General features: G+C 37.7%; 1 protein-coding gene across 1 annotated transcript in view; it reads right to left on the bottom strand.

Annotated features, from left to right (window-relative positions):
* znf407 (zinc finger protein 407) overlaps positions 1-25,805 on the bottom strand; it is a 394,840-nt gene that overhangs the window by 74,747 nt on the left and 294,288 nt on the right. The window lies entirely within an intron of this gene.

Below are 25,805 nucleotides of genomic sequence, written 5' to 3'. Positions count from 1 at the left end.
CTGCTTCTGAGCTCCTTCTGTCACTGCTAAGTTCTTCAGTTTGACCCACAGCAGAGGAGTAAACACTGACAAGGCCATGGCCTCATTTGCATTGCTGTGGGGTTCATAAATCTATCATACTTGTTGGAAGACTCATCAAAATGCTCTTTCCTGAGCTCTCAAGAAGGCCCTGTCCTGAACAGTGAGCAAAGATAACACAGGCACAGCAGGTCAACGAAGACCTCTGTGCTTGCTCTCAGTCGTTTTATCCACTCACGCAAGCACTGAGACCTAGAGTGCATCTACACTGTAGAAGTAATGCAGTCTGGCACCATTTGAACTGCCATGGCTCAGTGCTGGGATTTTAGTTTGGTGATGCATGAGTATTCTGTGGCAGAGAAGTCTAAAATCCAGTAAAACTACAACTCCCAGATTCCATAGCACTGAACTATACCAGTTAAAGTGGTGTCACACTGCATTAATTCTAGTGTAGATGTATGCCTAGGGCCCCCTGGTGGCACAGTGTGTTAAAGCACTGAGCATCTGAACTTGTGGACCAAAAGGTTGCAGGTTCGAATCCAGGGAGCGGAATGAGCGCCCGCTGTTACCCCCAGCTTCTGCCAACCTAGCAGTTCGAAAACATGCAAATGTGAGTAGATCAATAGGTACCGCTCCGGCAGGAAGGTAACAGTACTCCATGCAGTCATGCTGGCCACATGACCTTGGAGGTGTCTACAGACAACACCGGCTCTTCGGCTTAGAAATGGAGATGAGCACCAACCCCCAGAGTCAGACATGACTGGATTTAACATCAGGGGAAACCTTTACCTTTACCTAGATTTACGCCTAGGCACTGCCACTGGTGATGCCATTAAGCATTAAGTACCCAATACAAATGTTCACACATGGTCATTTTACACATATATAAACAAAGAACATATTTTCTCTTTGAAAATTAAAACAGAAGTCTTAGATACAGGGGCTGTTGCCAGATCAAAATGAATTATTCCCTCTCACTTGCCTAATAATAATAATATTAATCATCATCATCATCATCTTTATTCTTATACCACGCCTCCATCTCCCCGAAGGGACTCGGGGCGGCTTACATGGGGCAAGAGCCCAGTCAAATACAATAAGAAACATAACACATCAAATAGCAAAAACCGCACGCACAAGAGTCAACATTAACATAAAAATAGCAAAACATTGGTAAACTACATAAATTAAAATACGAAAATAAATACAGCAATAAATCATAAAAACGAACTGGGCAAAAGTGTGCTAAATGAGTTTTGTAAACATGAGGTAGTTGATAAGGTGCTGCAAAATCGAGGGAGATTTGGAGTGGGGTAGATCCTATGGTATATCAGAAAATTAACAAAGCAAAAGTGCAATCAATCAGAAAGTGGACACCGAACCAATATTTATCATACCTAGGAGGATTGGGCAAGGAAGATTTTCTCTAGCTTCCTTTTTTGTAACCAGAGGATGGAAGCAGAGCAGAAAGGAAGGTGATCCTGACATCTCAGGGATTGAGTAGGAAGAAGGAAACTAATTAAATAGCCCCCTGGAAAAATCTTTGCAGGCTGTAGCTACCAACTGCCCCCGATGGCATAGTGGACTAAAGCCTCGTGACTTGAAGGTTGGGTTGCTGACCTAAAAGCTGCCAGGTTCGAATCCCACCCGGGGAGAGTGCAGATGAGCTCCCTCTATCAGCTCCAGCTCCATGCGGGGACACGAGAGAAGCCTCCCATAAGGATGGTAAAAACATCAAAACATCCGGGCGTCCCCTGGGCAACGTCCTTGCAAACGGCCAATTCTCTCATTCCAGAAGCGACTCAAGTTGCTCCTGACACGAAAAAAAAGCAACCAACTAGTTAAGTCTTGCAAAACTGTGGCAATCTGGCTCTCTCTCAGCTGAGTTGGAAATTTGCACACAGTTCTTTCTTCTTGCCTAGAGCCTTCCGAAACTGAAGAATTTGTACCATTGTATCTTGCCTGAAGATGATTCACAAAAGCTGGAGACGGAGAGGCAGGCCGTGAGATCTGGCAACCTTAGTACAAGTAGCATTTGGGATCCTGGCCAATAGTACTGTATCAAGTAGCTACTGGGTAGCAATAGCATGGCTGCAGTGTCACACTTGTAATAAATGTATAAATGTATATGCACTTGATTGAACAAGACATATAACCTGAGACATCCATAATGACAATCAGCACAAAGGCACAGAATGAATCAAATTTCCTGACCGTTTGCTTGTGCATTTGTGCATGCTGAAATCAGCCTTCACATATTCACACTCCAGAAACAGCTACTGGCTATTCTCCCAATTGGCAGGCCAATCATGTTGGTCTTTTTTGTGTATGTCTGCCACATTTCACTGTCAGCGGCAACAACATGTGTCATAACAAGATTTCTTCATGGTATCTGCTATCTGATAATAGGTTCAGTACTTGGGAAATTTGATTCTGCACAAATAAAACTAGTGGTATCTGCACCCCTTACAAATCTGATAGCACTGAAAGCAAGGGTGCCATCGTCAAAAGAAGGGTCTGCGACTCAAGATGAAAGCAGCCAAATGACATGTTTTGCTAAGCTAAAATGCATCTTATTCTAAATTATGAATGCCATGAGAGGCCAGAAAAAAAATCATCAAAAAGGAGACCATTTCTACAGTACTGACTGATGACTTCTCTGTCATTGGGACTGTGAATCTACTCTAGATATTAGTCTGAACTTTAAATGAATCATCCAGAGTACAGAAATCTACTCCAGAATCAGATCAGCACCTTAGATAGCTTTTTAAGGGTTCAAACAAAAATCGTGAAGTTTCAATTCCCATCTCCTGTCTGATGGTTGCAAACACCCAATATTGAGACCCCCTCCTTTTTGGCACAGCAAATAGAAAATTTGGAAGGATCTGAAGTTATCTCAATGTTATGGGCTGCATTCCAGGTGAGACTAGTGGTGCAGTATATTAAACTTAAATGCATGTCTGATCTATTAAAAATAAGAACAAAATAATTTGGATTTATCTAACTATTTTCTTGTTAGATCGTCATGATAGTAAAGGTCAGGGGCAGAAAACATGTGCATATTCCAAATGCCTTAGCCACCTCTATCAATCATGAAGAATTTTAGTAGCTGGAGCCCAACAATGTCAAGAAAATGCACTCATGGCTTACTTTCAGATGCAAGGATTTTTGAAGAATGACAACAGTATTCCTTTGCCATCTTTGGTTTCACAAGATGGAGCCACAATAGTCATAAAATGGTACCAGACTGCTCTAAGGCACTGCTTATTAAACTGTGGATTCTGACCCTAAACAGGGTTCCCTTAGCTTAATGTTGGGGGCCTGAAAAATTTGGCAACAGTAAAAGATTTCTGAACGTCACCTATTGGCTGTTTTATACATTTACACAAGTCTATTGTGCAGTGTTTACAGTGGACTTTGGTACTTAAAAAAAGAAAAAAAAGAAACTCAGCCTGTTTAACAAGTCTTGCAAATGTTGAATCGGTAAATGTTTGATTTTTATACCTTTTTATATACCTATATACCTGGGGTTTCACAAAAATTTATTGGGCCAAAAAAGGTTGCAAGTGGAAAAGTTTAAGAAGCCCTGCTCTAAGGATGAGCAGTTGGAGCAATGGCAGAGCTACTTTCCTCCAAGTATTCTCACTCCTTTCTCCAAAGTATCTGTTTTGCAAGCTTTGAACTTCACTGCCAGCTGCACAGTCAAGACTTTCTTAGAGGCCACTGCTGTCAGATGACCTCATTCTATTTGCTGCTGGAATCGCCACGCATCATGCTGAATCCGGCTGTGCACTGCATGGGGAACCAATGCCCACGCCCCACATCACCCAGCTTCTCCCTTACTTCATCCCACGGGGGAAGCATCTGCTGCCTGGCTCAACCTGTTAATCTCTCTAATGTCGCGATGGCATACACAAATTACCCTTCCCTTTTGCTATGGAGCTCTACCAGAAGTAGTTGTGTATCATGGGATAGGAGCTGGTGGGCTCCATGGCAAAAGGGAAGGGCAATCAGCATACACCGCTGAATTCAGCCCCATCTGATGAAGTCGAGAGAGTGTTAAGAGTTCAAAGGGACATAACCCAGAGCTCTACTGGACACATCCCTACATTTTTGCTTTAGAGGATTTTGATACAATGGGCAAAGGCTTCTTCCCCACTTTTTGATCTCTCTCTCTCTCTCTCTCTCTCTCTCTCTCTCTGTGACACACAAACACAAGAGATTCACCCACAAAAGCAGCACCAACCCCTGCCCTGTGCTGTGGGAGCTCCAAAAAGGGATCAGTCCTGAGCTCAAATACATGTCTTCTTCCTTCAAACTTGGATTCCTGTCCCCTCCAAAGTTTAATGACCTATTCCTCTCTCAAGATGACACAGAAACATTGCAGAATCAGTCCAAGACATTTTGCTGCATAAGGCAGAGGGCTTATTGATCTCCCTAATTCAATACACCAAAACTGATTGAATTGCAGTTGAATTTTCCTTTGCCACTGCTGACAGAAAACCATAATCCATTGCACCTATAGGCCTTAGACTAGTTTATGGGGCTCAGAAAAGGCTACATGGCAAATACTCCTGAATCGCAACAGGTTGCTACATCTATGAAACTTCTAAATGTCTGCTCCATAAACGGGCCAGCAGAACATTGGATAAGCGAAAATCTTGGATAATAAGGAGGGATTAAGAAAAAAAGCCTATTAAACATAAAATTACAAATTAAGCACCAAAACATCATGATTTACAAGAAATTGACAGCAAAGCAGTTCAATACACAGTAATGTTATGTAGTAATTACTGTATTTATGGATTTAGCACCAAAACATTCCAACATTTACTACAAAAACAATGACTACTAAAAGGCAGACTGTGTTGGATAATACAGAACATTGGATAGGTGAAGTTTGGATAAGTGAGACTCTACTGTACTTAAAATAGCTGCCTCATTCCATCTAACAATACAGCAAACCAACTATAATGTGTGTATGCTAGCACATCTCATGAAGTTATGAAGGAAAAATCACCATGATAATACTTTAAGAAAAATAACAATGTGACCAAGAATGTCTTCCACTGTTTAAAGAGGTGAGAAAAAGATCAGTTTCATGAGCTAATGTGTTTGAGTAGGCCATTGCTAACCCAGTCATCCCTTGTTACTGACAAGAATGGCATGAGAAGAACACACAAAATTGTCTTTCCTCTTCAGGCATGGAAGGTACATTGAAAGCACTACAGCACGAGGAAATCAAGGGAAATTAAATAATGTATAAAGGAAAAGGATTAAACACAATATCCCCTTTTTCTCAGATAAGCTGGAATTTATGATTGCATCTATATTATAGAATATAATGCCGTTTGACAACTGCCATGGCTCCATGTGATGGAATCATCAGAGTTGTTGCTTCACAAGGTCTTTGATCTTTTCTGCCAAAAAGTGCTGGTTTCCCATCAAACTACAAATCCCAGGATTTCATGGTATTGAGTCATGGCAGTTATAGTGGTGTCAAGCTGCATTCATTCTACAGTGTAGATACATCCTGGAGTTGAATTCTTGGAGTTTAAAACTGCCGAGTTTGAATTTCTCGTATGACTTCAACTTCACGGAAACAAATTTGAAGGCAATTGGAAAATGCGCCATTATCATTGCTTGGGAATCTCTGTTGTAAAATGAAATACAGGTTTAAAGTAGACATTCAAGAACAATATACATTAAATTCAGGATAAGGAGGGATGTGTTTCCCATCAATACAAATCTATTCTATCATGAACAATATGAGGCAAACTGCTTTTGTAACTTCTAAGTCTCAGACCTTTCTAAGAGGTCCTAGAAATCTCTACCATGATACTAAACTTACATTAAAATGATCTAGAAAAATATGGCCTCAATGTTTTGTTTCCAAAGAATTTTTATAAAGCTCACATTTCAGAAGGAGGCAAAGGGACAGAACATCTAACACATTTCTATGTGAAAATAAATTTCTGACATATAATGTTAGTACTAAAAGACATTTAACTCTTGAAATCCAACATCAACCATATTTTTGTTTCTTTAAAACTTAGGAAAGCAGCTCAGTTTGATTGGGGCAATTTTTCCTCAGATAAAATCAACTGACAGAACGACAGGGATAAAAGCATTTTCCTAACTCGTTTTATTTGTGTATTTACTTTTGAAGACATTTTTATTTCTATGGAAGTTGTCACAAGGGTCACTGTATAGAATATGCACTTGGACCTCTCTCAAATGGATCTATAAGGATCAAATGGAAGTTGCCTTGCAATATCTTTTCCAAAAGGAGTCCTTAATTTCGTCTTTGATGTTCAGCACCGTGCCAAGACAGTCCTTCATTATCTGCATTGTAATCCTATGCATGAGACTACCCATGCATTCAACAGGGAGCTACCAAAAGGTTGGAAAAGTTGCCTTTTGGACTACAGTTCCCAGAATCCCCCAGTCAGCAGAACCATTGACTGTTAGTTTGCGGGAGTTACAGTCAAGTAGCAGTATTTCAATCCATAAACCCAATCCTTAAGTGTTATTGTGGCATATCCAAGATGTCCTCTGTCTCTCTGTTCATTCTTATTAGTTGACCCCACTACCTTGACCCCATTACAATCCACATCTAGTTAATGTAGCTTGTATGTAGTTAATGTTTTCTAACACTTTGAATGTAGAAGTAATCTGTTTTCTTTTATTTGGGAAAAAGTATTTTAACTTTATTTTTGTATGTTGGTTTGTTTGTTTATATGTAGGTTTTATATTAATTTGTGTAAATAAAATGATTACATTAAAAACCCCACATCTTTGAATTTCATGATCTTTATCTCTTCTCATCCAGTTATGTTTGCAAATGCTCATAACTCTGTTATTAAGCCTTCTTGCTATGTGTTATTTCTTCATACATGTTTCATCTGGGTTTACAGAACGATTGCTCTCATGACACAACGTCCTTCACACTTCTGATTGTCTTTCATTGTCCCCATGGCATACCTCATCCTAGTAATGCCGGTTAAAATTGTAAGTTAAAACTGAAATAGATGTTTTCTAATTTTAGCTCAAATCTTTCTGTTCAGTGCTTATGGTTCCTAACCTTGAGATTGTGACAGTGTGCATCAATAGTTCTTTTTTTCCCCTTTTGCAAACCAGATTGTTCTCCTTCAAGTGGCTCCTGAAAAGTTTATTATGATGCTTATAAAAAATGTCTGATAATAGCTAGGCAGCTGGTGTGTCAAATTCACAGTCTTTTATATTAAACCTTAATGTCGCATTGTTTTCTTCTCTCCATTTTTGTTTTACCCACCTGCTGCTTTTGACTTGGATTTGCACTGGAGTCTGTCTGGGGTATGGCCAACTTGCATTTTTATAGATATATACACATACACACACACAGATGGTTATGGTTTTAAAAAGTTACTTAAAACTCAAGGCAGCATTGTTTGAATCTGTATTAATTGCAAATTACTTCACTTCCATGACCATGTCTGAATTCTAATTCTCAGTTCAGAAACTGCTTTAAAGCAATGTGTTTCTTCCTTGCCCTTTGTCTCGCCTCTTTCCTTTCAGAGTGCTTACACCACAGATCATTATGGAATTTAAAAAAAATTAACCATCTAACTCAGTGGTTCCCAAACATATTTGGCCAGCCACCCCCTTTCCAGAAAAAATATGACTCAGCGTCCCCTGGAAAGGGGGGCATGACTAAGAGTGGTGGGCGTGGCTCCTGCTCAAGAGGGTGGGGCTGAGCCTCTCCCCTAGTCCAAGATGCAGGGCCGGGAGGGGGAAGGGGAGGTGGGCAGGGCCACAAATGGGTGGCCAGGACTGGAATGGGCGGAGTTACGAGCTCTGAGGCAGGGCTGAGCTTCTATCCCTGACCTACGGCGCCTGCCAGGACACAGGGGGTGGGGCTCGAGGAGAGGGCGGGGCTGAACCTCTCTACCCCGCCCCCATGTTCTAACAAGCGCCTCAGGGGAGGTAAACAGAGGCTCAGCCCTGTCTCGCGCTCTTTAGTCCTAAAAGGCCTCTCAGGAGAGATATAGAGGCTCAGCTCTGTCTCAGGCTCTTGGAAGGACCCTCTGTGTCCCAACAAGCACCTCAGGACAGGTATAGATTCTCAGCTCTGTCTTGGGTTCTTGGGAAGAAGCAACGCCCACTCCTCTAGCTCCGCCTCTGTGTGTCCTACCAGGCACCTCAGGTGCTCAGCCCTGTCTCCAGCACTTGGGAAGAGGCCCTGCCCCTCCTCCGTGTCCTAATAGGTGCCATCACGGCCCACCTGGATTGCTCCAGCGCCCACTGGGGGGCGGTAGCACCCACTTTAGGAATCACTGATCTGACTATAGTTTACTAGTCTGGCTAGTAAGTTGGCACTTTAAAACTACAGTAGAGTCTCACTTATCCATGCTTCGCTTATCCAAGCTTCTGGATTATCCAAGCCATTTTTGTAGTCAATGTTTTCAATATATAGTGATATTTTGGTGCTAAATTTGTAAATACAGTAATTACAACATAACATTACTGCATATTGAACTACTTTTCTCTCAAATTTGTTGTATAGCATGATGTTTTGGTCCTTAATTTGTAAAATCAAAACCTAATTTGATGTTTAATAGGCTTTTCCTTAATCCCTCATTATCCAAGATATTCGCTTATCCAAGCTTCTGCCGGCCCGTTTAACTTAGATAAGTGAGACTCTACTGTAACTGTAATATAAGGCTGCCATTAGGTGCTGATGCCCTTTAGATGTTTCTGGACTACAACTCCCATCTTCCTAGCCAATTGTGAGAGATTATAGGAGGTGCAGTCAAAATTTTCTGAAGGACCACACTCGTGTTATAGGATTTCAAATTGGGTGGGTCCATAGACACCTCTAAGGTCATGTCGCTGGCATGACTGAATGGAACACTGTTACGTTCCATCCGGATTGGTACCTATTAATCTACGCACATTTGCGTGTTTTCAAACTGCTAGGTTGGCCCCCATCCAATATGGGATGGATTTCTGTTCCCCAAGCAACTTTTTGACTGGGTTGTTGTATGTCTTTCAGGCTGTGTGGCCATGTTCCAGAAGTATTCTCTCCTGACATTTCGCCCACATCTATGGCAGGCATGCTCAGAGGTTGTGAGGTATGGATAAACTAGGCAAGGAAAGGAAAAAATATATATCTGTGGAGAGTCCAGGGTGTGGCAAGAGTCCAATGACGTCAGGAGAGAATACTTCTGGAACATGGCCACACAGCCCGAAAGACATACAACAACCCTGTGATCCTGGCCATGCAAACCTTCGACAACAACTTTTTGACTCTTCAGCAACATTTATTTTTCTCATTTGGATTAAGTTTCAATTTGTTCATCTCATGGAATTATTCTGGTGACACTAGTTTAGAAACAATGCCCAAAGATATTGATAGAAAAGAGAAACAAACATCTTTAGTGGTGTCTGAGCCTTCAGTAAACTTCCCATCTGATTTGCAACAATATTGGTTAATCTGATTAAAGAAGGACAATGGAAAAAATTGAAGAAGAATGGAATCCAATGATGGAATACATGAAAAAAGTGGGGAACAGAAGTAATTTTAGGGTTTTATAGTTAATTAAAATCGTACATAAATAGAAGTAAATGAACATTTTTTTTGGAGTAGTATAAAGTAGAGGCTATTAGTATTAATCCATAAGAAGGAGAGAAATCACAATCAGATAAGTGAGAAGCCATATATGTAGTATCCCTGTTAACTAAATATCTAATTGTTAGTAATTCTGGTACTTAGGATAGTCATTGTATGTTTACACATTGTATATGTATGTAGTTTTAAAGTATTAATTGAAACATTTTAAAATTGTAACACTATTTCCTTTAGCTATATAATTTTCACTGGCCTTATCCATGAAACAGAAGCCATTCCAAATATTTTCACATGCCACATTACCTTTTATTTTTCATAACCCCACTGGATTTCTAGAACTAGAAGTGGGAAAGTCCTTGGCAAAATACTCACTGTAGGGTGGATTTGCATTTCTGTGTCCCGATTCTTACAGTTATCTCTTGTTTATAAAAAAATGGTTTAAAACAAAAACACCAGTTACTGCCATCATTATTCAGAATATCAACAAAGCCCTTAAACGTATCAGAATGCAAAACACTTACAGTTAAAATAAATAAAGACAAAGGCTTCTGACAAGAGTATTTTTCCCCATTAGAATCACAATTCAAGAGCAGGATAATTGCAGATTTGCTGGTAGTTTTCCAACTTTTTTATTTTTGAAAAAAGACCCCTACATTCCAACAGCATTGTTGCATGGTGTTGAACATTTAATCTAGCTTTGGATGAAGGAATGATATCGGCATTCAGTTTTTAAACTAAGAAAGGGCCATTTTGCCTAAGTATATAGGGGTTTGAAAATGGCTTTGTAATTACTATAAAACAAAGGCAGGGGCTTCAAAAAGAACTGCTAAAGACCAAACCTTTTGTATGGTCTGATTTCTCCAGCTGAACTCACCTTTGCTTTCTTCTTGTCGAATGCTTTTTTTTAAAAAAGAAAGAAGAAGCTTAGAACTGTCAAGACTAAAAAAAATGATTGGTATAACACTTTGTCAATGAAAAGAAGCAAAAGAGAGGTGAGAAAACATCCCAATTTAGGTAATCTCCAAATTTTAAATAACCCGAGGTTTCCTACCGAGTGGCCACATGACACAGTTGTGACAGGAGGAACGTGAGGGCCGATGTCTGTCATAATAAAACCACTTAGGTTCAATGTGAAAGCACAATGCACTGAAGGGGCTCCAGTGAACCTCAGCAAGAGATTACGCACATTCCTATTGGCAGAACATGGCAAGACAGAATGTCAGATTTCATACTCGGCAGACATCTACAACAACTGATGCCTTGTAGTCAAAGGCTGTTAAATTACCTGTGAAGGGTTACTGGCAGCCTTGGATGTTTCTTTCCTCCTTGTTTATTTAGTTCGAAAAGCGCTTGGTCTTTGGGCTGATTGACTTAACTGACAGCACAGGAAATCTGGACCTTGTAAACAGTGCGCTGCCAGATTGAATTACAGGTAGCAAGTGTGCAATCAACCTGCTATAGCTGGACCCTTTCGTTTTTCAATATTGGTGGAAATAAGTCACCATCAAGTTCACTAATATTAAAAAATTAATGCAAGTGATTTGTGATTCCTTCTGTGAAAGGGCTTTGAATGGTGGGGGAAGAAGCAAGTAATTAAGTATTTCATTTATTGTTCAAGGAATATCGCAGGAATTAAGGACACGTATGATCTGAAGTGTGTTCATTACCGACCATTAAATATAGATATACATGAGTTAAACAGCTCTTAGCCACAATATGTTATTCTATGAGACATCAGGGATCAACCTGCCAATGCTTACTGTTTTAACTCTGTAAAAGTCAGCCATAGTATGGAGAAGGCTGAACGAAGGCAAAATGCTAAAAATGATGAGAACAATGTGAGAAACATATAGTGTGGGACTCCGATGAATTATAGTATTGCCATTTCTCTCCATACTGAAACAACATTATATGTTGAAGCAGTGGTAGCGTCCCAGAGAAGGCTGTAAATTTATGTGAGGTATTTAAAATGTAATGGCTAATTAAAAAACATAAATAAAAAAATCATTGACAATTAGTCAACAAAATAACTATCATAGGCAATACCTAGTAGGATAAAAGAGGAAACCCTCTTGTTTCCCAACAGAATCTTGCCTCCTTCTCTGTTAGAGGCTACCATAGACAATAACAATAGGGGGGAAGTGCTGAAAAGATATTGAAATACATTCTTATTATTAGACAACTTTTTTATCCTTTACATTACTTATTAAAGCAGATACTGTGTGCTATCATCTTATTATGCCCCAAAGACCTTCTCTGCGGTATAAAATTACAAGAAAAACAAGATTAGTATTCTCATTGATGATGCTAATTTGAAGCTACTCTCAAAATTGAAAAAGAAGTATTGTTTTTAGTAAAGCAAAACTCTGCACTACTGCAGAACACAACTAAGTTTATTCATGACCTAGACAGAAAACCTGAATAGCGATAGGCACAGAACAATTCAAATAAATATTTCCCCCCTCTGATTCTTTCTTAAGTCACATTTAAGAGTATGCAAGATGACTGAAGATTTCAAATTTGGGCTGATAAATATCTGGAAGGTCTCTAGATTAATGCCAGGGCCTAGATGTAGGAAGGTTTTTGGTACAATACAAGTTCAATACAGTTGCACCCCCCCCCCCGCCATATTTGCCTGCTAAACATTCACAGATTTCACTATTTGTGCTGCTTCTCTGCATAATTTTTACCAAGACTTAGATAAGGCTAATGTTGTTGGGAGGAAATTAAATTAGTGAAGTTCCCTCATACACTCACTGAAGTTGGTGATGGGATGCAATGGGATGGGAAGCATGAGGAGGAAGAATGGTGGTATTAGTTTCCAGGCCTAATGGAGGGCGTTAAACTGGGAAGAAAAAAGCTGGGAAAGGTAGGAAATGGGATGGTAGCAAGAATAATGAGGAGGGGCTGCAGCAGCCACTCCTATGGTCTACCCAGGAGACCTACCTTCCCTCCTTCCCTTCCCTTAAATTTGCTTCAAGATTTAAATAAAGTTAGCCAAAAGGTGCTTGCAGAGAAGGTTAAAAATGAGGGGGTGGAATCATAGAATCATAGAATAGTAGAGTTGGAAGAGACCTCATGGGCCATCCAGTCCAACCCCCTGCCAAGAAGCAGGAAATCGCATTCAAAGCACCCCCGACAGATGGCCATCCAGCCTCTGCTTAAAAGTCTCCAAAGAAGGATCAGTCCCTTCTAATGTCCCAAAGATTACAATTTGGTTTCAGAGTTAGAAATGCTCAGAGTGAAAACAATGAAACTTAATTTAGTGCCATCTAAATTAATTTGCATTGTTTTCTTTTCAAAATATAATCTTTATTGGATAAATTTTGAAAAGCGGAGTATTGTCCCTCCCGAACCTTTGGATCTACTTCGAGGCATGTGCACTGTTATGGATGAAAGAGTGGGCCACGTTATCGAAAAAGAAAATCTTAAGTCTTGAGGGTGCGGACCTAAGGCAGGGATGGCATGCGTACTTATGGTACAACAAAGCTAGAGTAGAAAAGAACTTTTGAAATCATTTTGTTAGGGCCGCACTACTTAAGGTATGGGAGAAGTACAAGGGACAATTTTATAACAAAATGCCTCTCTGGCTATCACCAGGTGAGGCACACCACAAAAGAGAGATTCCAGGAGACAGATGGCAAACTTATAAAAATTTATTGAGAAAGCAGAACAATACTTAGAAACTAAAAACCCCTTGAAGAACTTAGGAAAATAGATGGAAAGCTAACATGGTTCCACTATATGCAAATAAAGGACAGCTATAAGCTATATATGTATACTCAAAGAAATGTATCCAATTTCCATTGTTTTCAAAAATTTCCTCTAATATAACTAAATCTGAATCCAACTTAGTATGATTTTCATAAATATTGTTCAGGGTTCTATGCTACAACGTTTACATAACTGAAGAGGAGATGCCTACAGGGATAACAGTGGTGAGATCAGCCATTTAGAAGGGAGTTTACTAAACTCCTCTAGAAGAAAAGTTTCTATAATAATGACCTGAAAGTTTGACAGATGAAACTAGGATTTTCTGCCTTTACATGAAGCACTTCTATTTCAGTGTCATGTGGAAGGGCAGATAACTGTTTTAAATTACTTGAAAATGTGACCATCCCTTCCTGTTAATATCCCATGTATTTACTACACAAATATGTCTTGATGGGTCATGACTGTATCTTTAATTCTCTAACATACAGAATGGTGCAAACAATTAATCATATACAGACACAAAGGCAAGTACTACCCAATCATTAGTTGATAGGGAATGTAGAAGGCAATCTAAACATTTAAAATTGCATCTAACTAATGAGACAGGACATATGTTTCTTGAGCTACTGTGAGGATACTGTCCAAAATTCTCTGGAACATCTTAGCAAATATAAACACACACATGGACACACACATACACAACAAAAATAATTCTTATTGAACGGCCAAATCTCATTCAAAGCTTCTAAGTAGATTTGGATTATAGAAAAGTTTTTCTATGGCCCCTTCCACACAGCTGAATAAAATCCCACATTAACTGTTTTGAACTGGAATATATGGCAGTGTGGACTCAAATAATCTAGTTCAAAGCAGATATTGTGGGATTTTCTGCCTTGATATTCTGGGTTATATGGCTGTGTGGAAGGGCCCTAAGATCGCTCAGAAAGTGAATTAAAATGGGACTATGAGGATACCATTGTAAGCGTTCTTTTGCAACTTATCAAAGACCTTGATAACAAAAGGGCAAATATTGGTAGAGTAATGGACCTTTTGTATCATCCCATGAAGGCCTCTTTAGTAATAGAGAATCCATTTCTATCTTGGTCCCCAGAACAATTAGTCATTGACTGAGGGGGCATCTAAACTATAGAATTAATGCAGTTTGACAACTTTTTAATTGCCATGGCAAAATGCTGTGGACCAGTGTTTATCAACCAATGGGTCCCAGGTGTTTTGGCCTACAACTCCCAGAAATCCCAGCCAGTTTACCAGCTGTTAGGATTTCTGGGAGTTGAAGGCCAGAAACATCTGTGGACCTACAGGTCGAGAACCACTGCTATGGAGTAATGGAAGTTATAGCTTTGCACAGCACCAGCACTCTTTGGAAGAGAATACATAAGACTTGGTAAAACTACAACTCCCCTGAGATGCTAAAGTATGAAACGAGAAAAGCCAGGACTTGAACTAAAACCAATTTTTGGATCCTATGTCTCTTTCTTTAACCCAAACACTATTAAACACAAAACAGTGCTCCTGCATGTAAAGATCTCTCTCTCTCTCTCTCTCTCTCTCTCTCTCTCTCTCTCTCTCTCTCTCTCTCTCTCTCTCTCTCTATCTATATATATATATATATATATATATATATATATATATATATATATATATATAAACTTAAGATATATAAGAAGCCATCATAGGAAGATACAGCTAAAAAACCTTATCATGCCCACCATGAAAAAAGTCTGGGGCAATTATGTATTTAAGCAGGACAAACTCTCACTTGGACTAATTTTGGAACTTCCTAATGCACTGCATACCAGACTAAAAGTGAGGCAGAACATTGTTAACATTGGTTGCCGAGATAGCAAATTAACTTTCTGATAAAGTTCTCTGCCTTGAGTAAGATAGTGTATGAAGTAAGTACTCCTTTTCAGTTTTGGCATTATTGTGCACTTTTCCAAAGAAGACTAGAAAGTTTCTGGTAATAAAATCAAGCCTAAGTCCCACCTTGAAAGCCCCTTATCCTTGCAGATGTGACTCCTGCAAAATACTAATTCGATGAAATTTGCCTAGCTGTTACTATACTTACTCACCATAATATTGATTTAAAATGAAAACCTTAAGGGTAAATCAGATTTAATGTCACCATTTCCAATGATTTTCAGTATATAGTTTTATCTGAAGAAGTTGCGTTTAAAATGTATGGGCATAATAATTCTGCTGTTAATTATCAATACAAAATATATAGTCACCGTTATGTATTACATAAATATAAAGATGTGAAATGCAAAGGAGCTATATATTTTTGATAATAGTTCTAAAGTGCTTAGCTAAATTAATAGTGAGCAATTTGTGCTGGCAGATGTTTTAAAAGATTCTTTTGGTAAAAATTACAGGCTTCTGTTATGCGTAACCTGGCATGGCTGTGAAGGTGATGAACTGAATGTGTTATATGAAAAATATAGCCAAGTAGCCCCAAGAACGTTTTAGAGAAATGGTTTTAAAACTGCTGTTTTTCTTGCACCTTTAATAGCATTGAGAATAGTAATTATTTGGGTTATATGTAAAATAAATCAACGAGTATTTGCAAAATAGCTGAACCATACATTTCAGTCAACGGAACTTTTATAACTAATCCCACTATAAATAACAAGAACCCAAAATGATCCCTTAGGTTCTTTCAATATAATATTGTGCATACAAGTTGTCTATTGACTTATGGTGACCTCATGAATTTCATAGGCTTGCTCTTGGACAAGGAATTCTCAGAAGTGGTTTGCTATTGAGCTTCTCTGAAATATAGGCTACAGCACCCGGTATTTTTCAATGGTCCCAATTCAAGTATTAACCAGATCTGCTCTGCTTTATTTCCAAGATCTGATGGGATCTGGTGACTTCAGGATATTTAGATCTCTTGAGTTCAAATCTCTTCTTAATCCTGAAGTTATCTGAGCAACGATGGACCAATCACAGTAATTTCACCCTATTTATCTTTTGTACTGTTGTGTGGTTTCCTGGTTTGCCGTATCATTCAAACCTACCCATTCTGTTATGTGAAATGGGTTCCTTAGACCTCAATTTGAAAACCCGAAAAAGTTAATTCCATTTTTGACTTCTCCCTCCTACTTAACTATTTCATTGGATCAGATCCAGAAATAGTCAGAGCAGGCCCATCGAATTTCATTGGTGTGATTGTATCAGGAGATAAGCCACTGAGATTGCAATAAAATAATTTTGAAATGTTCATATTATGTCGTGGGTTGCTTTTAGAAATCATAATACAATTCTCTGTAACTCTGACAAAGTTATTTATAGAATGTTCCTGATTTTCATTGAGAAAAGAAAATGGATTATATAAACCTCCATTTTCCCCACACTATTGTAGTAGATTTGTATATGACAATAATTTAAATATGTTATTTTGCTGAAGTTATAATGGAGATTAAGAGAACTAAGCCTGTTAACTGAGGCTTCCTACTCTCTAACCTCCCTCAAGTTATTATTTTCGTTGAATTGTTTTTGACATACACCTGTATTTCAAGACATTCGAAAACATTAACATTATTATCAGAATTACTTCAGTAATGTCAGTATTTAACTTCCCACGGCTGCATGTACAGATTTTTAAGATGTTTCCCAAATGTCAGGATAGAAATCTGTTTCTAAACTGATAGGTTATGACACATATCTTAATGGATTACAACAGCAAACAACTATAGTTCACATAATGATAAATTATAGTATCTTAAAGTATGTAATTAAAATTAAAATATCTTCCTCAATGCATGAGTGGGAAGATAATAACAAGTATAGTTTACTTTGAGTGCATTAAACTTTAGAAAAAAATAATATATACAGCAATTTGCAAGACTGAGCTGGCAAAGAAACTGTTTCTCAGAGGAGATCCAGAATTCTACATGTGCAACAGCTCCCTATATTCAGCTGTTAGATTCATATGAACATCTGCTGTACAAATGTGCACTAATTTGGAAATCTGTATACTGAATGAGAGCAGTATACATGAATACCTCATAAAAGCAGGACAAGAGCAGCCAACCAACAACAGTGTGGTCAAAACGGCAACAGCTATTAAATGAAGAGGGACAGGCAAGCGAGTATAAGCTGGAGCTGTTTGCTTTGGCTTGATACTACTGAGAAAGGCGAGATTCTGCCACTTCCTATCCTGTTGTCTTGGTGAATTAATTGAGTACAAATTACTTATATAGTTTGAACTCAGTTAGCATCTATGGGGCTAAAATGAGGACAAAGAAGGAAAATGAGAAGAGGAAACTGAGCCATTTTAAAAGGGGCTGAAAAAGTGGGATTATATAGGGGCAATATAGAGACACTACAGGCCCTTCCAGACAAGCCCTATATCCCAGAATCTGATCCCAGGTTTTCTGTTTATCCCATATTATTTGGCAGTGGGGACTCATATAATCCAGGTTAAAGCCTATGTAATGTCTAATATTTAATATCTAACCATTTAATAGTCCCATTTTCAGTTGACACATTATATTTCATAGATTTGTCGATTCATGAAGTTTTCATTGAATCAGCTTATCCACTTTGGATGGGACTAACAAATGGACTTAGGCCTACACAAGTTAAAGCATTTATTTAATGTTATTAAACATTATTTAGAAAAAAGTGATCATGTAATCATGATCACTTTTGTTCTAAATAATAGTAACAGGAAGACCTATAAAGATAGAATTTGAGATCACATATTTATAGCAGATGCCTACGTAATTTGTTGCACAATGTTCCTGTTTCATGTGTATGTAAGCAAAGCTCACTATGAAGTTAAAAATGATTAGAATTGTATAATGGGTTATACCATTAGAACACACTGCTCATCATAGTCAGACTAACAAAGAAAATCAAAGGAAATCATAGTATTTCTCCCCTAACACCATGCTGAACCTATGTCATTAGGAATAAAGAAGTTCATTGGCTATCATAGACACACACAAGCTCAGCTAAGAGCTGATTATGCAACAACTTGCCTCTAATGAATCAAAGGTCACAGAAAACTTTATTTCAAGAGGATGATGTTTGAATGATTGTTTATTCTGCAGTGGTAAATGAAAAGTATTATATGAAGACACAATAGATTTTACAGGAGTGGATTTTAGTACATGTATTTGTTAACTGATATGATGAGCAATCTGTCTTCCTTTTGTGAGACGTTCTGTATTCTTGCTAGAGATTGATGAATTATTCTAAATCATCTGTATAGTCCAGCAAATATGGTATTGGACTTAAAAGATATAAATTAAAACACCACTTTGGTCATGGGATCATGAGTTCCAGTAGTCTTAAATGAATTTCTGTTATAGTTGGGTCTAGCAATTAGACTTGCATTTGTAAAAATTTCATCCCAAATGCTGCAGTTTTACACAATTTTAACTGCCATGGCTCAGTGCTATGGAATTATGGGAATTGTAGTTTGTTGAGCCACTACAAGTAGTTGGCAGAGAAAGCTAAACATCTTGAAAATTGAGAACCTCCATGTTTGCACAGTAATGAGCTAAAGCAATGAAAGTGGTGTCACACTGCATTCATTCCATAGTGTGTTATCCTAAGTGCAAAAGTTTATGCTACAACTTCTTTCTCTCATTTCATTTGAAAGGTGCTATGAGATCCTTTTGCACAAAGAAATGAAAAATGCACTCATAAACATGTATCATAAAACCCTTGTTAATTTCTACAAAAGTAATGTAATGTTGACATGAATTTTTAACCCCTTTATTTTAAAGTCTGGATTTGATAACTTCAATGTAAGAAACACCTAATTGGCAAGTAAAATATTCCTGTTTGAAAGTTAATACACTGGGAATTTCATCACATCATATATTATGAGCTCTCCAAATCAAGTTTCCATTTCAAATTTCTGGAACGCTACTTGAACCAATGTGGGTATGAAAAAATCATGGGTTCTGTAAAAATTCGAAAGCCTATGAACCTCCTGAATCAAACCATCTGAAATGTCTCCAAGTGTCTCATTAAAAACAATAACCTCACAATTAGAAATCATAAGAATCTGGAGAACAAGGTGGGAAAGTCAAGTTGTTTCCTTCCATTCTTTGTAAAAGTCTAGTCACAATCTGTCACCAATAATTAACATTTGAGACTGTTTCTTTGTCAAAAGGGTGTGTTTCATATTCTGGTAGAAAGATTAATCATACAGAATCTTTTGTATTTTACTTTAATTAATTCTTCATGTCTGAAAATTCATCTTTAATATTTTTGGCTGCAGAATATATAATTATGTGGGCTTGATTTTAATTAGTGCTTTGATGGATGATATAGACAACTAGCTCCTGACCTTTCCTGATATACCAAGAAGGGAGGAAAGATAAAGATATGTTCACTTCCACAAGGAACTTGCCACAAATGAACATGTGACAGGTACCTTAAAGTTTGTGGATTCTTAAGTTTTTACATTACAAAAGTTAGCTATTCTATATTGCTCTCCATAAGTATAATGTATTCACTTGCTTCTTAAACAAAGTGGGAAGTGTTGAATATAAATGAAAATGTAAAATACACAAAATAGGTATGTTTTTCAACCAAGCTACGGAATGTAACAGATTACCAATATTTTAAACTGAGTCTGAAGATCCCATATAAAACTTTACAGTGGGTTGCATCCTAATGAATTAGGTTCTTCCAAAAGCAGAAAGGGTAATAGTAAGGAATAAATTGTTGCCAACTCCTTGTACTTTCTGAGATCCCAAAAGTCTTCTCTAGGCATTTGGATATGCACTAAAACTTAAAGGGAAATGGTACTGGGGACTGTACATGGAAAAAGTGAATCACCAAAATTGTACCCCCATTTGGGGAGGGGGAATACTTGGGTCTCTCTGTTTCCTTCATGATAATTAGGTGATGGCAAACCATGAGTACTTACATTCATGTTTCTGAGCAAGTAGGTCAGCATTCATGGAGGCTTAGCTTAACTGGTTATGTTAGAAACTCATGCCTAGACATCTCATTTGCTGCTGCGTTAAAGATGCCTGTTATGTAATAAAGTCATGGACACATTAATGGTGTCTGGTGATATCTTTCTGATATGAGGGATGTTATAATTTTACAAGTCCAGGCACTGATACAGAAAAGCTACCTCTTTTATGTTATATTTGTAACATAATATCGCTACACACTAGTTACTGGGAAAAGGAAATCAGGGCACGTCTACACCGGGCAGTTTACCTAGCATGTCAAATTTGGATATCTTCTTTACAAGGCTGAGGAGGATAGCTGTTCCTCTGAGGCTGCACACATCTCACCTCCTTTGTGTTGCTGCTGTGGCTCCGAGCTGACCATTGAGCTCCCTGTGAACTCCTAGGGGTTGCAACGGTCTCTATCGATGTTGGAACGGAGTGGCCACATAATCGGAAGGAGGGAGGATCACCCCACTTCTTGCTGGTTGTGTGGGTGGACTGTTCTGACATCAGCAGAGGGGCCTGTGATGGCCAGGAGTTCACATGGCCAGCTAGGAGCAGTGGCATTGGAGACATGGCCATGATCCATCCCCTTTCCTTATGCTGATGAGTGCAGGCAAAGGGTGATGGAACCGGTGTCCCATTTGGGCAACTGATTGTGCCTAATCAAATCTGGCAAAGCCACAAGTATCATCTGACTTTGCTTAAAATGGGGCAAAGCAAGTCAGCAGGTCTAAACCCCAATACACCAGGATACTAACTGGAAGTGGCTGGGTGCTGTGAAGACAGGCAGCTTTTCCCTAAGGGTAAGTCTACTGACTTTAACTTGTGTAGAGAAGCTCGCTGTTTTCCCTGGGAACAACACCCTTAATAACAGCAATCAAATCTTTTTTCTTTTTTTTTAAAGAAATATTTATTTTGAGGATTTAATTGCACTAAGCAAAACATTTTTATTTTTCCACAATACTATTAGATAAGGTCAAGAGTTTTCTCAGTGATTATATGGCCACTGATCAGATGATCATTCAATGAAATTCACGTGAAATTATTTATTTGGTATACCTTGGACAGAGTACATCGGTTTATTCCATTTTATCTTTACAATAACCTTGTAAACTAGACATTTTTATTAGAGAGAGATGATTACTTAAAACAAGGACATTCAGTGAGCAAATGGTTTAGAAGGGACTTCCAACTGCCAATATTGTTTAAAATATTGGCTACTGGATCACAAATCATTTCTTATATACATTGGGCTGCATTATCTCCTTGATGATTATTCACTACTATCTGTAAATGACTGACAAGGTTTTGCCCAAAAATACATGGAATACATCATCTGTTATCCGCCAAATTTGGACCATCAAAAATAATATCTGTGCAAAGTTGCTAGACTATTCAGTTTGGTGCTTTAAAAAAACTCCTTGCCATGGTCTTTTTCTCTGGTAGCACAACTCCACAAGTTTTAGAACAAACATTTACAAGTTAGAAATCAATTATTTTTATTATTTGATGTATGTTTCCAATTTGAACAATGTAGCATTTTAATGGTTGTGCAATTTTAAACAAGTATGGGGTTTTTGTTGTGTATTGCTAATACTAAAGTTGAATTACGTAATGAATTAAAAAACACTTCCTGTAACATTATTTGCTGAAATTGGTTGAAAGTGTAACATATCAGCGATACCTAAAGTAATAGCCAATTTAGAGGGATGGGGTTAGCAACCATAATTAATGGTTTATAGCCGGCTCCAGTTAATTTTTTAAATTAAATAACGTGTTTGAAAAACCTTCTGTCACTAAGCTGCCATCCATAACTTTGAGACTGAAATTAGTTATGGATGCCGTAAAACATATAAGGATTTTGGCAGCTGGTGGTATGAAAATCAGAAATAACAGAATTAAAGAAAAATTGGACACATGTCAAAATAGCCCAAATGTGAGAATATTGTGGCCGAAATTACAATGACTTTCAAAACAATGATTTAAAATAATCAGTAAAAATGGGGTTTGAGTTAATGAAGTGCAATAAAACTGGAGTATGTTAGATTAATGAGAGAATCATTACAATTAAAAGGTGGAGTTATAGATTCACTGGCTCTTCCCAGACTTGCTGCAATTAGTTACATTGTTTTGTGCAATATTTTACATTCAGATTTCATTGCGGGCTTCTGGATAGAAGGTTTAGAGGAGGTGAAAAATCCTCTCTTCTCAGATTATATTTCACATTGTCATTCTTTTTTGCAACATTCAATTGGAGAACTTTAGTTGCCATATATTATAATGGTATTTTAGCTCTGAAAGTAGTTTTCCAGTCAATGTTCTTGGCCTTTCAGGGAGACAAACTGTTTTTCTTTCCTCTAAATGAGCACAATAAAATGGGCAAGCTGTCTAGGGGGGGAAAAGAGCAGACAAACTGTTGGTATAAAGCTCAATAGGAAAAAATGTGATACAGACAAAAGGAGAACTAAACCATGTTTACAGTATATGCTACCATTTATTCTACAGGTCAGCCAACACGGGAAGTGTTTCTTCCCATCACTATAATCATTAGAAGCTGTTCAAACTCAAACCTGCTCTGACTTCTCCAGTGAACCTTTTAAAAAAGAAGTAACAAAGAGAGGAACCAGAGCACACCAAAAAGTTGGAAAAATAATAATCCTCTATCACCAAGCATATACATTTCACCAGTGTTTCTGACATTTATGGCCCAGACCAGACATCCTTACAGAGGTGGATTAAATGTACAATGTCTACCAAAGTCCAGGCTGTAGATTCAAGGTTTATAAACATAATTGGCTTGATAAACGTTTCCATAAGGACCCTAATCTACAGAAATAGCTCCTACACATGCTCTTCACCATTCACTTTGTAAGGAGCAATATTAAAAGGTATAAGTAGACTTTGGCATGTGTGGAGGGCATCAGAAAATATAAAATATGGAAACATCTTTGATAAACATTCAGAATATATCTTTTAAAAAAAGAGATATGTTAAATACAATTGAATTTGTTTCTTTTCCAGCTAAGCTTAAACTGGTGATGGAGCTTCTCCTACCATAAATATGACAGTGCTTGGCACTATGTTTCAATGTAGGCAAATTTTTATGAAGACTGCCACTAATCACTTGCCCATGCTCCCTCTAATCATAACCATTTCGATCTGAAGAAGCAAGATCTTTATTGGTAATAATTTAAACTCCCACTTGCTTGGCACCTGCTACAGATCAATAGAAGATAGTTAAATGTATGAAAAGGCTAAGTGTGATTGTCATTTACAATGCAAGGTCTCCCCCGACCCCAGCTTTTAGAACATCTCATTTTGGAATACTAAATTCTGATTCAGGTATATAGCAGCCACACATTTGGTGCATTCTGTTCTACATTAAAGATCTGTCATTTTTAAGGCCAAAACACACAGATAAGTTATAGTAAAAACTAACACGAAACGCGCAATTTTACAGATTCTATTGCTAGTGGCCATACATCTTTGATGGCAAAACTACATTGGTTGTAGCACCATAAAAATCAATAAATATTAACCTTTTTCTGACACTTTCTGCACAGATGCTTTATCAATTCCTGTCAGGTGATAGAGCAGTTGGCTGTGTACTGTATTTTTTCAGCTAAGAATCTATATGAAACTTGAAAATCAATGTAGATTAACAAGCCTTTTAATTTAAAAATTACAAGTGGCCTTTCAGTCCCCAGTGCAAAGAGTAAAACAAAAAAGTAGGAGTGTTGTATCACAAATTCATGTAAGATGCCTTCAGGAGACATTACACAATTCAAAAGAAACCTGACCAGCTTTACAATCTCTGGAAATAAAGAGTAAATCAAAGGTTGCAAGCCAATTCTTACACTTTCTGCAGTGTACAAAGATATATGATTTTTGGTTTGAGTAAAAACAATTATATATTTACAAATTCTTTAACATCTTTCCTTTATTATGTGCCACTCCTGCACAGATACTACTAAAAATATTTCCAGGGATATTTCTTCCAAAAAAGAGTTATCTCATTTTATTTGTTAAATTAGTTCTATCTTGACTTAAATGAAAAGATCTCAAGGTGGTATACAGATAATCTCAATGAAAAATACATAAGATAATTTAAAACTATAAAAATAATTTCAATAGACTAAAAACATGTCCAACAGATTAACAAATTAAAATAAATTCAAATTATTAAAACGGTTTCACAACTCCATTGGAAATAAATAAATCAGGCCAAAAACTTTAATAAATAGATATATTTTTCTTGGCACCTCAATGAAACTAGAATTCGTGCTAATTGGGCTTCCAATTGCCCACGGGTTACTGTTCGGATAGTTAGATTTAGAGTGCCAAAATGACTGGCTTTTAAAATTATTTTACTACACCGTCCTTGCAGATTGCCAATTCTCTCACTCCAGAAGCAACTCAAGTTGCTCCTGACATGAAAAAAAAAACCCTACACCTTTGTAGACAGTTAAGGAGCAGTTAAGCTTTCACAAATTCAGTTGACTACATTTGCAAAAATGCACTTGTTTAACAAACCTTGAATTAAATAAACTGACCCCCACGCATTACTATTTCAATCTAAGCACTGATCGTTTCTGCTTCCTCTCTAATGTATAGTCCCAGAGAGATTCATGATACACAATTCAAGAATAGAATGTAAAAATATCTTCCCATGTTTATAACGTGAAATGGCTGCAGGTCTTTGCCATACTAGCCAATACTTGCTAGAGATCAAAGTGATGCAGTGGACGTTGAAGCTTAATATTTTTTGCCATAACATTATGAGGATCTTCTAAGGACCTCATCACACTTAATTTTTTCCAATTTAATCCACTTTAAATGCTGTGACTGCCCCCTGCAGAATTCTGGGTTTTGTAATTTAGGGAGGACCAGGGCTTCTATGGATGAGCAGTTTAAATGCCTCTGCCTAAACTACTAACTCCAGAATTCTGAAGAAGGAAGTCACAGCATTTAAGGATCTAAGTGGAAAAATGTTCAAGTGTGATGAGACTGTAATTCACATAAGACACATTTATGTTTCTACTGCTGGCAAACTGTCCAATCATAACTCAAAGATACATTGGCAGTAGAAATTGGGAGAAATTTCTTTTGCCAGCAGAAATACCTTTAACAGCAGAAATACTATTTTCCCATCAGAACCCTTCTGTACTTTGCTAATCCCAAAGATCTGCCAACAGAGCAATCTGCTGTAAGAACTGCTCCACTAAACTCTGTTGACAGAAGAACTGAAAAGGGAACCATAGAAGAAGATGCTGGGGAGTTAGATCTTGTCCTTTTCCAGACCAGGGACATAGTCAGTTTACTGGTACAGGCCAGATTGGGGGTTATAGTGCTAAATAATTACCCTTAGGATGGGTCTATGTGTTCTGGGTTCAGCATATATTACAACAGATCTAGTTTTAGTTTGGCTGACCCCTGATAATCTTTTCCATTTAGAATTGAACTCTTCACAGGTACTCTGTAAAATATTCACTTCTTTACTATAAGAGCTC

The sequence above is a fragment of the Anolis carolinensis genome, chromosome 4, assembly GCF_035594765.1.
Source record: "Anolis carolinensis isolate JA03-04 chromosome 4, rAnoCar3.1.pri, whole genome shotgun sequence".
NCBI lineage: Eukaryota > Metazoa > Chordata > Lepidosauria > Squamata > Dactyloidae > Anolis > Anolis carolinensis.
This window is presented reverse-complemented; position numbering and strand designations above follow the sequence as displayed.